At 35.5% G+C, this 17,645-nt stretch overlaps 1 protein-coding gene and 1 pseudogene across 5 annotated transcripts in view; both read left to right on the plus strand.

Moving 5' to 3' along the window:
- The window catches only part of CCSER1 (coiled-coil serine rich protein 1), a 1,366,600-nt gene that overhangs the window by 454,723 nt on the left and 894,232 nt on the right, over positions 1-17,645 (plus strand). The gene's annotated exons all lie outside the window — the stretch shown is intronic.
- LOC110124753 (cytochrome c oxidase subunit 7C, mitochondrial pseudogene) lies at positions 904-1,538 on the plus strand (annotated as a pseudogene).

Genomic DNA, 17,645 nt, shown 5'->3' on the forward strand with positions numbered 1-17,645 from the left:
AGGAGTCAACCCAGGGTCTCCTGCATCACAGGCAGATTCTTTACCAGCTGAGCTACCAGGAAAGAAGTTTTCCATCATTAGTGCTGAGTAATATAAAATATATAACTTAAGAGAAAAAGATTACAAAATTATAATTATGCCAGTTAAGGCAAATGTCATGTGGTATGCAGAATTCTAAGATAGTCTCCAAGTTTCCCACCTACTGAGGTATATATCCTGTATCATCCTCTAAAACAGTGAGTATGATGACTTTCACTCCTGCATATGTAATTAACATCCCAAATCATTGACCGTAAAATAGAGCAATTATCCAGGTTTGCTTGACCTAATTTTTAGAGATTTTTAAGTCTGGGTCTAGAGGTCAGTAAAAGTTGAATTAAAATTCCAAGAATAAGAAAAATTTGACCTGCCTTTGGTTGATTGAAGTAAAGGTGCCTCATGGCAGAGAATGTGGATAACTTTTAATTGCCAGTTTCCAGTGAGAGCCAGCAAAGGTAATGAGGACTCCAGTTATTTCAACCTCAAGAAACGTAATTCTTCTAACAGTATGAGCTTGTCAGTGATAGACAGTGAATTTCCAACCCCCTCCCCCCAGAAACTCAAGAGGATAACCCAAGAAGTTGATAACTGAGTTGGCCAAAAAGTTCCCTTGGTTTTTAAGTAAACATGAAAGATACATTTTTCATTTTCATCAAGAAATGTGGTGAACACATATAAATCATTTTGAGCAAAGAGCTGTTCCAGATGCCTTTCACAGTCTTCCTGGGAAATGAAATTTTTTCTGTGAGGGTAATTTTTTAAGGATGAAAAGAAACAAGGTTGTAAGGAAGCAGCACGCAGTTTGCGGCTGCCGTTTCTTCCACTTTCAGTCTCTAGATCTTTTATAGAGCTTCCAACAGCTCTATGTTGGGACAGAGCATCCAGAGGTTCACAACCTCTGTGGTTTGTCGGAGCCACTATGAGGAGGGTCCAGGGAAGAATATACCATTTTTAGTGGAAAACAAGTGGAGGTTACTAGCTATGATGACTTTGTTCTTTGGGTCTGGATTTGCTGCACCTTTCTTTATAGTAAGACACCAACTGCTTAAAAAGTAATCCATGAGACAGATAGGAAGAGGAACATATTAAGAGGTGCAGTCTCTTAAAAGGATCAAACTGTTGAACTCAGCATCCTAAATATGTTTGTAAATATACTTATGGCATAAAAAAAAAAAAGGATGAAAATAAATGGAAATCTGAAGGTACAATGTTTGGTGACTATGTAGCTGAATCAGAACTTCCCAGTCAAGCTTTAACAGTTTTTACCTATTCATCAAAGAAGCATGTGTTCTTGCCTTGTCTTGATGGAAGAGTATATTTTCTGTATACTAATTCTGGATGCTTTTCACTGAGTGTGCCTTTCATTTGATGTAATAGGGAGCAATACTTGTTGGAATTAATTGGCTTGTTTTCCAGAAAGTGGTTGTAATAGAGGACTCCCTTCAAATCCTACAATACATACAACATCACCTTCTTCAATGAAGACTGGACTTCAGTGTGGTTGTTGGTGGCTCATTTTTCTTGCCCCATTCCACATTATTGTACAGTGTCCAGTTTTCATCACTTGTCAAAATTTGTTTTAAAAAAAGAATGCTTTTGATACATTGAAGTAGAGAATTGCATATGGAAATATGGTCAAGAAGGCTTTTTTCCCTTAACTTATGTAGAACTTAAACATCAAAGCAATTAACATAACCAAGCTTGTACAAATGATTTTCAGTGCTTGATTTGGATATTTTGAGTATGTTGGCTATCTCCCAATGTAGTAATGTAAGGAGAACTCAACTTTTCATTTCTGGCTTTGAAAAAAAGGGAAAAAAAGTCATGTTCCAAGGAATGCAGGCAGCTTCCAGAAACTGGAAAAGGCAAGAAGGGAATTTTCTCTTGTAGCCATGAAATAGGGACATCAGCCATGCCAACATTTTCATTTTAGCCCAGTGAGACCCATGTCATTTCTGATCTACCATAAAATGATATTTGTATCATTTTAAACCATTAAGTTTGTGGTAATTTGTTTACAGTTAACGTGGAAATCTAATGTAAATACCTAACATAGAGTGTATGCACAACTAGTATCTGTTAAATGAATAAATTATTTAATATTTCAATAAATGTAAGTAGTTCATGATATGTAGTTAATATGTGATGAATCCGGATTCAAGCCTTTCATACCTGTCCCTACAACCCTTGGTTTTCTCACTAAGTTCCTCTTTTCTTATGCAATCATGGTATCCTTCAAATTGTTTCCTCTAACTTTTTTCTCCTTGAGAATAACCAAGAAAAATTTATAGAAAACCATAGATTATCAAGCACTCATTTTGATAAGCAGATGGCTTATAGTCAATTCACTGTGGTTTATTATTTTATACATTTTCAGAAATGATTAATATTAGGGATCTTTTGTATTCATAGATTTTCTCTTTAGCACTGCAAAGTGAAAAAATTCTGATGATGCTGATATTTATCTCATTGATTTATGGCATTGCATCTATTTCCTGTCTTTCCATAAATATATTTAAATTATTTCATCAGTTCAGTTCAGTTCAGTTGCTCATTCATGTCCAACTCTTTGCAACCCCATGGACCGTAGCACTCCAGGCCTCCCTGTCCGTCACCAACTCCCGGAGTTTACTCAAACTCGTATCCATTGAGTCGGTGATGTCATCCAGCCATCTCATCACCTGTCATCCCTTTATCCTCCTGCCCTCAATCTTTCCCAGCATCAGGGTCTTTTCAAATGAGTCAGCTCTTTGTATCAGGTGGCCAAAGTATTGGAGTTTCAGCTTGAACATCAGTCCTTCCAATGAACACTTAGGACTGATCTCCTTTAGGATAGAATGTTTTGATCTCCTTGCAGTCCAGAGAATTCTCAAGAGTCTTTTCCAACACCACAGTTCAAAAGCATCAATTCTTCAGCACTCAGCTTTCTTTATAGTCCAACTCTCACATCCATACATGACCACTGGAAAAAGCATAGCTTTGACTAGACGGATCTTTGTTGGCAAAGTAATGTCTTTGCTTTTTAATATGCTGTCTAGGTTGGTCATAACTTTTCTTCCAAGGAGTAAGCTTTTTTAATCTCCTGGCTGCAGTCACCATCTGCAGTGATTTTGGAGCCAAAAAAATGAAGTCAGCCACTGTTTCCACTGTTTCCCCATCTATATGCCATGAAGTGATGGGACTGGATGCCATGATCTTAGTTTTCTGAATGTTGAGCTTTGAGCCAACTTTTTTACTCTCAGAAGATTCCAAAACAGAGAACTTGAGTGACTTAGTTGTTGAAGACCTATTCTCCCAATAATTTTCTATTTAAAAAAATGTATATATTTTTTAACTTGACAGCCTTCAATGTGGGACAATGTAGCAAAGATTTTAAAGAAAAATGTAAAACTTATACATTTTGGGGGCTTCCCTCATAGCTCAGTCAGTGAAGAATATGCTTACAGGAGGGAAACCTGGGTTTGATTCCTGGGTCAGAAAGATCCCCTGGAGAAGGAAATGGCAACTCACTCCAATCTTGCCTGGAGAATCCCATGGACAGAGGATCCTGGCAGGCTACAGTCCATGGGGTCTCAAGAGTCGGAAACAACTTAGTGACTAAAGAGAAAGAGATGCCTTTTTTTCATTGTTGTCTTACAATAAAACCATACTCTAGAATTTTATACCCAAACCTAGTAGAGATTTTCAAATATATTTTTAAACTAATGAGAGAGTTGACTTAGGCAGGTTGATAAGGAGTCCAAGCTTAAGGCCCCATTAAGTAGTAGGTGAACATTCTTTTCACATTCTTTTGCCTTAGATACATAGGCCTGGTAGGTAGCAGTATTTCTTGTTCAAGAACATGCATTTTTGGAGCTCAGAATATATGATATGGAAGAAGGTCTGGGTCCACTGCCTTGAGCTCTTGGTTAGCCCTCTCCTTCTGGCTAATCTCTCATGCTGATGTCATCTCAGAATACATGTTATGGGAAAGGATCTGGGCAAAATTTTTACAGCCTTGAGGTATTTTTTCTATTTTCAATAGCTAGCAGAAAAGTATATAATGCCCTGCTTAAAACTAGCAAGGTGGGTAATCTTTCTATCTGCCTTCTGATGTCTGTATCAGAAGCTTTTTCTATTACTATCACTTTAATAAAATTTCTACTACAGAAGTTCTGAGTGACTGAGACTCTTTTTTCCTGGAGTTAAATCTTCTTCAGAGACCACAAATCTAGTGGAACACTGTATGCTTTCATTTATTACTAATAAGTAGTTAAAAAAAAATACTGTCTCTTTTCACCACATAATACTTTTAAGATTTAAATTGTTTTGGAGATTATTTGTTAATATTAATTAACCAAAAAGCAAACAGCAGCAACATAGAATGATTGACAAAATGTAATTAGAAATTTTTACAAAAAGAAAAATTATAAATATTTGGATTTTTAATTTCACTACTGCTTAACATCTGTGAACACCAATTCTAGAAATCTCAAGGGGAGAAATCAAAAAACTTACTGAAGGTCATAACTTTGCCAGACTGAACTGGATTGTTAAAAGCTAATTTATACCACTGAAATACATTGTTTTCTTTTCTTTCTGTTACCCTGAGATCTAAGTTCTTTAAAAGAGAGACATATAGTTCATTTCTAGTTCTCTGGCTGATACATAGTCAAATGTTAAATAAATACTTGTGAAATGGTTAGATTTATTTATGAATAGGGGAGTCTAATTCTGTTGTTTGTGGTAATTTCTTTTAGTCATCACTCTCAATAAATTAACTGGATATTTAGACCCTCACTTTTGCATTTAGTCTCTCTCATAAAAGATAAAGATCAAGAAAGGAGAAGCATATGTGATAAGACTCCCATAATTTATTCTTAATTATCCCATCTAATTTTAAAGAATCAGACAGGCCCCAGTGACTAAACAACAAACCACAGGACCATAGATATATGTAGATATAAAGAAATAAGACAAGAAATAAGACAATGGTAGTCAAACTCAGAGTTAACACACTGTATGACTCTAAATAAGTAAGTATTGCTGTGGTTGTTGTTTAGTTGCCAACTTGTATCCGACACTTCTGCAACCCCATGGACTGGAGCCCACCAGGCCCTCTGTCCATTGGATTTTCCAGGCAAGAAAACGGCAGTGGATTGCAATTTCCTTCTCCAGGGGACCTTCCTGATCCAGAGATTGAACTTGAATCTCCTGCACTGGGAGGCAGATTTTTTACCACTGAGCCATTAGGAAGCCCCAAATAAGAAATGAATGGTCTGTGCATAAGCATCATTCATGTCATGGTTTTCTAATACTGTGGAAATGGAACATGGTCTATACTGATGAAGTAGATTATAATCAATAAGGATTGGTGCGACAAGGCAAATATACCAGTAACTGAAATACAAGGAAAGTGTGCTGAAGAATAATGTACATATAGATACGTGAGAGTAAAAGGGAGAAATTGTTAAGTTGGGTGGAATAGAGAAACATTTATTAAAATTAGAATGGGAGAGAGGGAGTTAAGTCTGAAGGATTTGTTGAGTAAGGATGAGTTGAAGATGGAGTTAGGGAGAATAATCCTAGTATAATACTACACCTCCAGAAAGTGATTTAGTTTGCTGTTTTGATGTGAATTTCAAGGCCAGAGATTAGCTCACATTTTCCTCCTCACCACTTAAAATATGTTAATACTTCTCTGTATTTTACATGCTTATTTTTCACATTTTCTTCACTTCTAACTCTAACAGTGACTTTGTGTAGATCACAACAAACTGTGGAAAATTCTTAAAGAAATGGGAATGCCAGACCACCTGACCTGCCTCCTGAGAAATGTGTATGCAGGTTAGGAAGCAACAGTTAGAACTGGACATGGAACAGACTGGTTCCAAATCTGGGAGGGAGTACATCAAGGCTTATATTGTTACCCTGCTTATTAACTTATATGCAGAGTACATCATGAGAAACGCTGGGCTGGAAGAAGCACAGGCTGGGATTAAGACTGCTGGGAGAATATCAATAACCTCAGATATACATTGACACCACCCTTATGGCAGAAAGCGAAGAACTAAGGGGCCTCTTGATGAAAGAGAAAGAGGAGAGTGAAACAGTTTGCTTAAAACTCAACATTCAGAAAACTAAGATCGTGGCATCTGGTCCCATCAGTTCATGGCAAATAGATGGGGAAACAGTGGAAACAGTGGCTGACTATTTTTCTGGGCTCCAAAAACACTGCAGATGGTGATTTCAGCTGTGAAATTAAAAGATGCTTGCTCCTTGAAAGGAAAGTTATGACCAACCTAGACAGCATATTAAAATGCAGAGACATTACTTTACCAACAAAGGTCCATCTAGTCAAGGCTATGGTTTTTCCTGTGGTCATGTATGGATGTGAGAATTGGACTATAAAGAAAGCTGAGCATCATAGAATTGGTGCTTTTAAACTGTGGTGTTGGAGAAGACTCTTGAGAGTCTCTTGGACTGAGAGGAGATCCAACCAGTCCATCCTAAAGGAAGTCAGTCCTGAAGATTCATTGGAAGGACTGATGTTGAAGCTGAGGCTTCAGTACTTTGGCCACCTGATGCGAAGAGCTGACTCATTTGAAAAGGCCCCGATGCTGGGAAAGATCGAAGGCAGAAGGAGAAGGGAACGACAGAGGATGAGATGGTTGGATGGCATCGCCGACTCAGTGGACATGAGTTTGACTAAGCTCCAGGAGTAGGCGATGGTCAGGAGTGCTGCAGTTCATGGGGTCACAAAGATTTGGACATGACTGAGCGACTGAACTGAACTGACTGAACTCTAAAATAAACCGTATTTCTTACTGAGAATAACCTGTCCTACTCTGGGCTTATCTATTTATACTTTTTCTATAATCTTTGTTCCTTTACTTTTCTTATCTTTTCCATCTGTAGTTTTTACTAGTTGTTTGTTTGTTTGTTTGTTTTTTAATCTTTGGTAGAAACTGAACACCCTGAAATCATTTAATCAGTTTTTCTCTAGGAACTGAATTTTTCCTTCCCAAGTCATCTCAGTTCATCTCTGTGACTCTCTACCACTGCCTAATGTCAGGCTCTTTTTGGCTTTTATCTGGACTGGTGCAATGGCCTACTGACTGGTATTCTTCCCTTAGATATTTACTCACTTTTATACATAAATTAGTCATCTTAGAACATATCTCCATTTGTGGAGCACAGAATTCCAATAGCTTCCTAATGAATTAATATTTCGTTGTACCATTATTTTTTATAATCTATTTACTCTGAGTATTAGTAATCAGTCTTCAAGGCTTGTAATAAAATATTATGTTCTTGTTCAATTCTTCTTATCTTGCTTCAGAGGAAGCAAATATGACTACCCTCTTCTAAACTCCTGAAAGTGACTTCTTTGAATCAGTGTAATTCCTGTTAGTCCAAACATCCACTAGCAGTTTAAATTTACCTTTTTATTTTGTAATATCTAAAGGGCAAAGATGACAAAATTTATGTATATTCACACTACTAAAATAGCAATATACACAATATAGATACTCAGTAAACATTAATTAAAGGATTTATTTTGTTTTAACTTTAAATGTTTTTGAGATTCTCATATTTGGTGAAGTTTCTTTACTATATTTTCTATTAAGTGTTGAAAAATCAAAGACAGTGTATGTATTGCTGTCATCAAAAATTTTAAGCTTTCTTGTATGTTTTTCTTTTTTAATCTACAGATTTATTAGATTGAAAAAGAGTTCATGTACCACGGAAATGTAAGTGGTGGTAAGGCCTTGTTTAAACTTTGAGAAAAATTTTATTTGAAGTCTTGGATTTTAATAAGTTACTAAAATCTAAAGAAAAAAGCAGAATCAACATAGCAGAAACTGGACATATTTTTTAATTACAGAAATGTTCAAATATGTCATCTTATGATGATTAAAGTATTGATCTGTTCCTCAATTAAAAAGAACTTCTGCTGAGTGATGAAGAATTGATGCTTTCAAATTGTGGTGCTGGAGAAGACTCTTGAGAGTCCCGTGGACAACAATAAGATCAAAGTAGTCTATCCTAAAGGGAATCAACCCTGAATATTCATTGGAAGGACTAATGCTGAAGCTCCAGTACTTTGGCCACCTGATGCAAAGAGCCAATTCATTCGAAAAGACCCTGATGCTGGGAAAAACTGAGGGCAGGAGGAAAAGAGGGGCGACAGGGGATGAGATGGTTGGATGGCACCAAGGACGCTATGGACATGATTTGAGCACATTCTGGGAGATAGTGAAGGACATGCTGTAGTTCCTGGGGTTGCAAAGAGTCAGCTAGGACTTAGCAACTGAACAGCAAATTCTTACATTAATTAAAATGTTGCTATTTCTTGAGTCCATCATACAAAGCCCTGGCATGTTCTTCTCATTCACTGAGTATCCAATAATGACAAGCTGTACAGATATTTAATTACTCAAAGTTCTTTTTTTTTTTTTGCAAAATGTTGGACAGTCTATTTCAGAGCATTCTAAAAAATATTATCACGCATTATTTAAACTAGAAGTTTCTGTCAAAATAAGTGTGGTTGACAGAGTAGATTTCTCCTGTTTTAAATAAGTTAGTATTTTTTCTTATTTTAAAATGCTTCTGATTACTAGAATGACCCCATTATGAATTAGCCAGATTGCATTGTTTTACCTATTGAAACTTATAACCCCTCACTCTAATGAATGAAATGTTTATTCTGAAGATATATAAATGTATTTGTTACTTTAACTTTAATAGTTAGATTCCTGGTAATATTAACTGTTAGCTCTTATACATAAAGCCCTTCCTTCTTTGTAACTGCTACCTGCTGATTAATTACCTAATGCCTATGCTTCCCATTACATTGTCTTTTGATTCAGTGTTCCATTTTCATCTATTGAATTAGAGTGTGACAACTTAAAGCTCACAGATCATATCATATAGTTCTTGGATCCTCATAGAGCACTCTGCACATACTAGACTCTGTGGTACAGGTGACAGAGCATGTTATTTCAAGTTTAGAAGTTTGAATTCAAATTCTGGTTTTACATGTTAACTCAATGCATTTTGGGAAAAAATTTCACCTTGTTGAATTCCAGTTGCCTCTTCTTTAATACTAGGCTGGTGGGGTAATGTCTCTTGAGATTAAATGAGAACATTTGTACAAAATAATTTTATAAATTTTGTATAACTTTAATGTATATTGTAGAATTCTTCATTAGATGAAAGTTTCATTTTAAACAAAAGTATAATAATTTAAAATATTCAGAGGATACTAGTGATTACAAAAAGTTGCTTACTCAATAAAACTTACTCTGGATTTATTTGATCATATCAGAACACATGAAATCTAAATAGGTAACAACTCATTAGTTGGTCCAACTTTAAAAAAAAAAAGAAAAAAGCCCTCTAACACTAATGTCATCAGTAAATCATAGAGGGTCTTTTAATCCTATGAAAATCAGTAACTTTTTTGTATTTCACATACCATGATACTTTCTCCCTGGATGTTGCATTACTGTTGCCTTTCTACATTCCTGGACTCTGCTTAGATGCTTCTCCTCCATAACCCCATAACTATTTTCTATTATAGTGTGTATTATATTCACATTGTTCTAACTTGACTATTTAGTACACATAACTAAAAACTATGTGAAAGAAGGAATCATGTCTTGGTTGTTCACCAGTGAATCAGAATGATTGGCTCAATGTTTATCCTATAGCAGGAACTTAGTAACTATTGTTGAATACATGAATGCAGATTTATAGCTTAACAATACAAACATAGGCTTATTTTTAAATGACTGTGTTTCAGAGTTATAAAAAATATCTTTACAATCCAAATTTAAATAGTCTTTTGAACTTACTCTTTGGAGATGTGTCTATTGACATTTACTAAGGCAAATTTGCTAGGATTCCTATTTTAGAATTAAAAAACCCCACACATTTCAAGCTAGCTTAAGAACAGTGGTGTTGTATTGATTTTTTAGCTGACAAGGAAAAGGTTTGAGATGGCTTCAGTGATGTGATGATCACAGCTCTGAATCCCTCTGCTGAGTTTCATCCCATGTGTTGGCTCAGGTGCTCAGGTAGACTCTCTTCACAAGACTTTTCTAGGACCAAACACTGTTTCTTTCCACTCATATTCCAGTTGGAAACTGGACACTCTCTCCCATGGTACGTGTGTGATACTTAAATGAAAGTGAAAAATGCTCAGTATGTCCAATTCTTTGTGACCCCATGGACTGTAGCCTGCCAGGATCCTCTGTCCATGGAATTCTCCAGGCCAGAACAGTGGAGTGGGTAACCATTCCCTTCTTCAGGGATCTTCCCAACCCAGAGATTGAACCAAGATCTCTTGCAATGCAGGTGGATTCTTTATCCTTGAGCCACCAGGGAAGCCCATGTGGGTACTTAGGCAGGGGTTTAACTACCTGTTTGATTATAGTACCTATCATTTGGCCAATTACTACAGCAAAGGTTTGGCTAGGGTAATGTTATTAGACATCCTCTTTTCATTCTACCAGGAGAGTAGACAGTCTCAAAAGTCTAAACAAACTAGGGGAAGAGGGAAGACATGGAAGACAAGTAAAAAGTACTTTCCCATTCTACAGTATTTCATCAGATTTGTCTACATAGCAAAGAAATAGAATTACTCCCACTGAAGTTTTCATGTAAACCATCAAGCTTTGTTAAATAATAGGTAGGGGTTTGCCAGGAGAACATGAAATTGGGAACTTTTCATTTAAGAAGTATACCTAAAAATAATGAAAATATTATGCAAAATATTAAGTGTCTGAAAAAAGTTCATTATTGCCATTTTACTTTTTATCTCTTTTGAAACCTTGTTTAGACATTATCCAAATAAAAATTCTAACAAATAGTAATCTGATTTTGTTTATGTTTTAATGTTTGGTAGAAATATAGTAATTTGAGTCAAAATGATGGTGCTTAAATATTTACTATCTAATGTCCAACAGAATAAGATACCTTTTATGTCTAAAGATTAAAAGTACAGAAGACAGATGACCATGGCACAGTTAAAACATTTTTTATAGATATGTACTAAGTCGGCCACAATAACTGTTATTAGCTACTTGGAAACAATAAGATTTTATTTTCTCAGGGCAGCATTTAAAATTTAGATAACCTCAATTTTATTGGTGGTGTACCTATCATATATTCTTTATATTTTATTTATAAATAAGATATTTTATACCTTAACTGATGCTCTTAAATTCTGTTAATTATTTAATTTCATCCATCTATGCCAAAATATTTTTCAATTCCGTTCAGTTGCTCAGTCATGTCCCACTCTTTGCGACCCCATGAATCGCAGCACACCAGGCCTCCCTGTCCATCACCAACTCTCAGAGTTTTTGTTACTTAGATAATTCATTACAAGACACATGTACTGAACATCTTGTTCATAATGTTGTTCTACTATTATAAATTCTTAAGACATACCTAACCCCATCCACTAGTTCTGATCATATAATTTTTAATATTATAGAGTTTAGTTCATAGTGAATTTTCAGAAGTATAGAATCTCCTGGTTGTAATTCGTTAAGTGTCAGATGAAATTAACACCTGTAGTGATTTTTAAGGAAAGGCAGAGAAAATATTGCCAAAGCAGTCATTTTAATAGATGAATTTTTTATATTGAAAATAAACTGGAAGTAATGAACACTTTGTATTTGAAAATTATGGTAGAAACTTGAAATATTTTTAAATTAATAGTTAAATCAATTCAAGTGAGATGGAATATATTTATTAAATTATGGTTCTAAATATTAGGAGGAATTCAAGATAACTTGATATATTTTAAATATTTTAAATTAGTCTTAGAAAGTTTGTAGTTTCAGCTTGGGGCTTGTCAGACATAGTTGAAATAACTTCACCAATGAACAAAATAAGTATAAACATATGTTGGCTTTAAAAAATGTGGACATGATTGTGAAAACAAGTCCTTTCTTGATTCTGATCTTAATTAGTAGTTTTAAATATCATAAAGTAAGAAGCTGTTATACTTTAGTTTTTAGTATTAGTATTGTACATTTTTATGCCTCTCAGCCAGACCTAAATGTTTTCTCTTTGAAATGAAACATTAATTTTACAAAAATTCAGGAATACTAAGGAACCTGAGATTATTACTTCTTCCGGTTATTGGGCAGAGCATGTTGTCCACAGTGAGGAGAGTGGGTGATGAGCACTTTGTATGGAAAGAGGAAGATCATCTAAACAGTCACATTTGTGTGTCAGTGCTCTACAGACTTTATTTAGTGTCTACACATCATCTGGAGAGTTTGGTAAAGCACTGACTCGCTTGGATTCCACTACCAGGAGTTCTGCATCGATGCGTGGGGTCTGAGTGTTTGCATTCCTGATACTCACATGTGATGCTGATATTAGTGGTCTATAGAGCACTCTTCAAATAGCACTTAGACTCACATTGGAAAACAAGAACTATTTCCCATTTTTAAAATCAAGTTACTTGAATTAAAATAAAGCAAGTTAATATATACACACTAAAAATATAAACAAATTTAGAAATTAAAAGTTAAAATATATTCAAATCTATTTATAAATATTTACATTAATCATACATAGTAGGTAATAGTTTTCCTTTATTCAGCTGAGAAAGTTATTAAATGATTTTCAGTGTTTATTCATATCTAATTTTCATCATGGCAAATTAAATGCAGAAATTACATATACTGATACAAACTATAAAAGAAGCAAAAGCTGTGATATAATAATTTAAAAATGTGGTGTTTAAACATCTCTATGTCGACAATATATTGCTATAAAACACTTTCTGATCATGAGTCTACTTGAATTACCTGGGAGAAATCACACTGTCAGTTCAATAAACTAGCTTAAGTGTTAAGTTTAATGTTTCCTAGTGACAGTCAGGAACAATCAATATGAAGAAAAAAGGCGAAGGAATTCAGCGCTCCTGTTACTGATAAGTGCAAAAACGTGTCCCTATTAAAAATAGTTTGTAAACCAGATTCTTTTCATTACAAATAGAGACTTGAAAGCATTAGAAATTTATATACCTTATTAGATGATTTGTATCTATCATAAGATCATTTTAAGAAAAGTAACTATTTTAGAAAAGACCATGATTTTAACAAATGTGAAGGATACTGAAGTAAGAGAATTTGTGATAAATGATAGACTGAAATATTGAATAATGAACTTCAGATATGATTTTAAAAATGACAATGGAAAGGATGAGTAGTTTTCTACAGGGCATTTTTAAAAATTGCACTATAGTTGGTTTGCAGTGTTTTGTTCATATCTGCTGTACAGAAAGTTATTCAGTTATACACATATTCACATTCTTTTTAAAATTATTTTCATGTTTCATCATAGGGTATTGAATTTAATTCCGTGTACTACACAATGGGGCCTTCTTGTTTATCCATACTGTGTATAATGGTTTTCATCTGCTAATCCCAAACTTGCACTCCATTCTTCTCCCACCTCCCTCCCTTTGGCAACCATAAGTCTGTTCTCTATGTCTGTGAGTCTGTTTCTGTTTTGAAGATAGTTTCATTTGTGTCATATTTTACATTCCACATATAAGTGATGCATGCTAAGACACTTCAGTTGTGTCCCACTCCGTGTGACCCTATGGACTGTAGCCCACCAGGTTCCTGTTGTCCATAGGATTCCCTAGGAAAGAATACTGGAGTGGGTTGGCATTTTCTCCTCCAGGGGAGTTTCCCAACACATGGATCAAAACCAAGTCTATGTCTCTTGCATTGGCAGATGGGTTCTTTACCACTAGTACCACCTGTCATATTGTATTTGTCTTTCTCTTTCTGACTTACTTAGTATGGCAGTCTAGACATAGACGTAGACTCTATGTCTATCCATGTTGCTGTAAATGGAATTGTTTCATTTTTTTAAATGACTGAGTAGTATTCCTTTGTATGTATGTACCATATCTTTATCCATTCATCTGTTGATGAACATTTAGGTTACTTCCATGTCTTAACTACTGTGAATAGTGCTGTTATGAACATAGGTATGCGTGTATCTTTTTGAATTATAGTTTTGTTCAGATATATGCCCAGGACCATATGGAAACTCTATTTTTAGTTTATTGAGGAAGCTCTATACTGTTCTCCATAGTGGCTGCACAAACTTAAATTCCCACATTATGATGGGAATAGGAGGTTCTCTTTTTCCCACACCCTCTCTAATATTTATTTGTAGACTTTTAAATTATGAGATAAACAGCCTAACCTGCTACTTAAAAGAATTAGTAAAAGCACAAACAAAACCTAAAGTCAGTAATAGGAAGTAACTAATAAATATCAGAGAGGAAATAAATAGAGATTCGAAAAAAGATAATGAAAAAAATTCAGCAGACGCAATAACTCGTTCTTTGAAAGAGTAAATGAAATTGACACATTTCTGGGTAGGCTCACCAAGATAAAAAGAGAGAGGACCCAAATAAACAAAATAAGAAATGACAAGGGAGGAATAATTACTGATCCTATAGAAATTAAAAAGAGAGAGAGCAATTATATGCGAACAAATTTACCAACCTAGAAGAAATGGACAAGGTTCTAGAGACATACAGCCCACCAACATTGAATCAAGAAGAAAAAGATAATTGAACAGACCAATCATTAGCAGTGAGTTAGGATCTGTAACAATAACAAAAATTAAAACAAATCAAAAAAACTTCTGCAAGCCAAAGTCCAGCACCAGATGACTTTTTAGGTGAATTCTACCAAACGTACAAAGAACTTATACTGATCCATCTCAAATTCTAGAAGATTGAAGAGGTGGGAATATTCCTAGAAACATTCTACAGGGCATTTAAAAAACTTACAGTTAAAATTTTTCATTGTTTGTATGACTTATTTTCAGTAATTTTCACTCATGTGACTGCTGCTGCTGCTGCTGCTAAGTCGCTTCAGCCGTGTCCGACTCTGTGTGACCCCACAGACAGCAGCCCACCAGGCTCCCCCGTCCCTGGGATTCTCCAGGCAAGAACACTGGAGTGGGTTGCCATTTCCTTCTCCAACTCATGTGACTGGTTGGTACTAATCTGAAAGTTCAACTTCTTAAGTCACCAATTTCCAACACAGGAGTTTCACAATATGCAATGTCTATTTCTGTAAAAATGTAAATTCTATCTTGTGATGTTTGTTGAAAAAAAAGAAAAAAAAACATGGAATTTTATAAAGTTGAATTCAAGATTCATAGCCCTTTAAATAAACTGTAAAAATAACCTTCAACAGGAAAATCAAAGATGGACTTGAAAAAATCAAATACTTCTCTGTATTGGGCATTGTAAACTTAATTCAATGGTATTATTACTTCTCAGCTGAACTTGTGTTATTCTATAATTACATTAACTGTGTATTACTATTTTGTCTTACTGAAAGCTACATGTTAGTTTTTATTCATTCAGTTTTATTAAGTTATAACTAGCATACAATAAAATGCATGTATTCAATATGAACAGTTTGTTTTAAAGCAGGTGCACACCCATGAAATCATTACCACAATCAAGATAATGAATGTAACCATCATCCTCAGAATTTTCTTTTGCACTTTTGTAATACTTCCTTCCAGCCCTGTCTACTGCAGTCCTAAGACAATTAAATGTGCTTTCTGTCCTTATACATTTTATACATTAGATTGTGTTTCCTAGAATTTTGTATAGATGGAAACATAGTGTGTACTTTTTGTTGTCTGACTTCTCTCACTCAGCAACATTATTTTGACATTCATCTGTGCTATGGTGTATATCAACAGTCATTTATTTTAATTGATCAGTAGTATTTGAATTTTTGCTTGTTTGTTTTTTGTAGGCACTGTATAGTCAGGTGTTGTGGCTGGATCCTTTTTGACAATATTTGTCTTTTAATTGGGCTATCTCAGCTGCCAAATTTCCATTTTAGTATATCAATCTTATTAATTCCAATTATCCATGGTATTCCATTATGTCAACAAGTAGACTCACAGTTTCAAAGCAGCTAACAACTACTGGGGCATCTTGCCATATTTCATGGCTTTGGTTGATAAGCAAGCAGTAAGACCAGTGAATTTAGATAGGCCATTACTCATGGTACAGTGAACAGCATGATATTCATGTTTGCATTAGTTCCTCTGTGCCTGTTTGCCCACCACCCCAGCCCACCCACCCCTCACAAAGTTACAGGAAGACAATAAGGAAAGAGTCCAAGTGAATACTGTGTATGTGCTGAGTCATACCCAAGTCTTTGTGACCCCATGGACAGCTTGCCAGGCTCCTCTGTCTATGGAATTTTCCAGGCAAGAATACTGGAGCAGTCATTTCCTTCTCCAGGGTATCTTCCCGACCAAGGGATCGAACCCGTGTCCTGTGTCTCCTCCATTGATATGGAGATTCTTTTCCCAGATTCCCACCTGGGAAGCCCTGAATCCTATGTACATAGTTTTTTTGTCACAGAGAAGGAATACTTCTGATCTCACAAGAGAACAGCTAAGGAGCTTTCCCCACAGAAAAATATCACCTTATTACCATTGGCAAGAATCAAATCTGCCCTTTCTCTTGGAGGGATGTACTTGCTTTGCTGCTCTGGAATGCCTCTGGGGTGGAGAATGTAAGCAAATCTGTGTCCTGCGCTGGGACAGCTTTGCAAACATTCTTGCATAAAGCTGTCAATGCCCGTTGTTCAGAGGTTATGCAGAAATAGCAGACTCAGCAGAAATTATCTCCCAATGTACCAGTTAGAGTTCTGTCAGAAAATATAAAAGCCACTTTTTAAGTATTTTGAAAATGAAAAATATACATACAGGAAATTAGAGGGTTATGTGACCTTGGAAAGACAGGATGGCAAAAGTTAGAGAAGCTCCAAACTATCAAGATGCCTGGAAGTGTAGGCCGAGCAGGTGAGCTGATGCTGCAGATCAGTGATCCCTATGTATAGAAGTTTTGAATTCTCAGGAGAATCCCTGAAAGCTCCAAAACTCCAAGTTTTCAGCCAGCTGTCTGCCAGTTCTCTTGTGCCTGTCCTCAGCAGCACCGGAGAATCATGGCTTATCTTACTCTTTCAAATCTCTTTCAAGTATTTTTATTGGCTCAATCTGGGACTCTATGGGAATTTGGGAAGGATAGCTACTGGTCTCATCCCTGTATTTTAGGAGAGTATGTAGATATAGGAGGATGATTTTGAATTTACTGCAGGTAATTTATCAAAGTCTTTATTAATGTAAATTCTAATAGTTTTTCCTTTACAAACAGTACTTTAGTAAATAACATGGTACCTCTCCCTTTTGGCACATGTGGAAGAATTTCCACTGGATTGATTCCTAGAAATAGGATGGTTCACAGTATGCACTGATCTTGCATTTTGATGGATGGTACCAAATTCTTTTCCAAAAGCAATACTTTTCAAGGAGTAACCACAGGAGTATGGAAAGAGGGAAGGCCTGTTTGCACATGATTTAAGAACAGAAGTTGGTAGTCAGGTCATTTCTTCCTGGATATTGACTTAGTGACTTTGGGTGATGAGTCTGTGAGGCAACTGGAGAGAATAAGAAAGTGTGGTGGCTCTTTGATACCTTAAGACCCAATGTCTGACATTAGTCCTTTGACTATTCAGTAAGAAAGGAGAAAT

Source organism: Odocoileus virginianus, chromosome 21 (assembly GCF_023699985.2).
Source record: "Odocoileus virginianus isolate 20LAN1187 ecotype Illinois chromosome 21, Ovbor_1.2, whole genome shotgun sequence".
Taxonomy (NCBI): domain Eukaryota; kingdom Metazoa; phylum Chordata; class Mammalia; order Artiodactyla; family Cervidae; genus Odocoileus; species Odocoileus virginianus.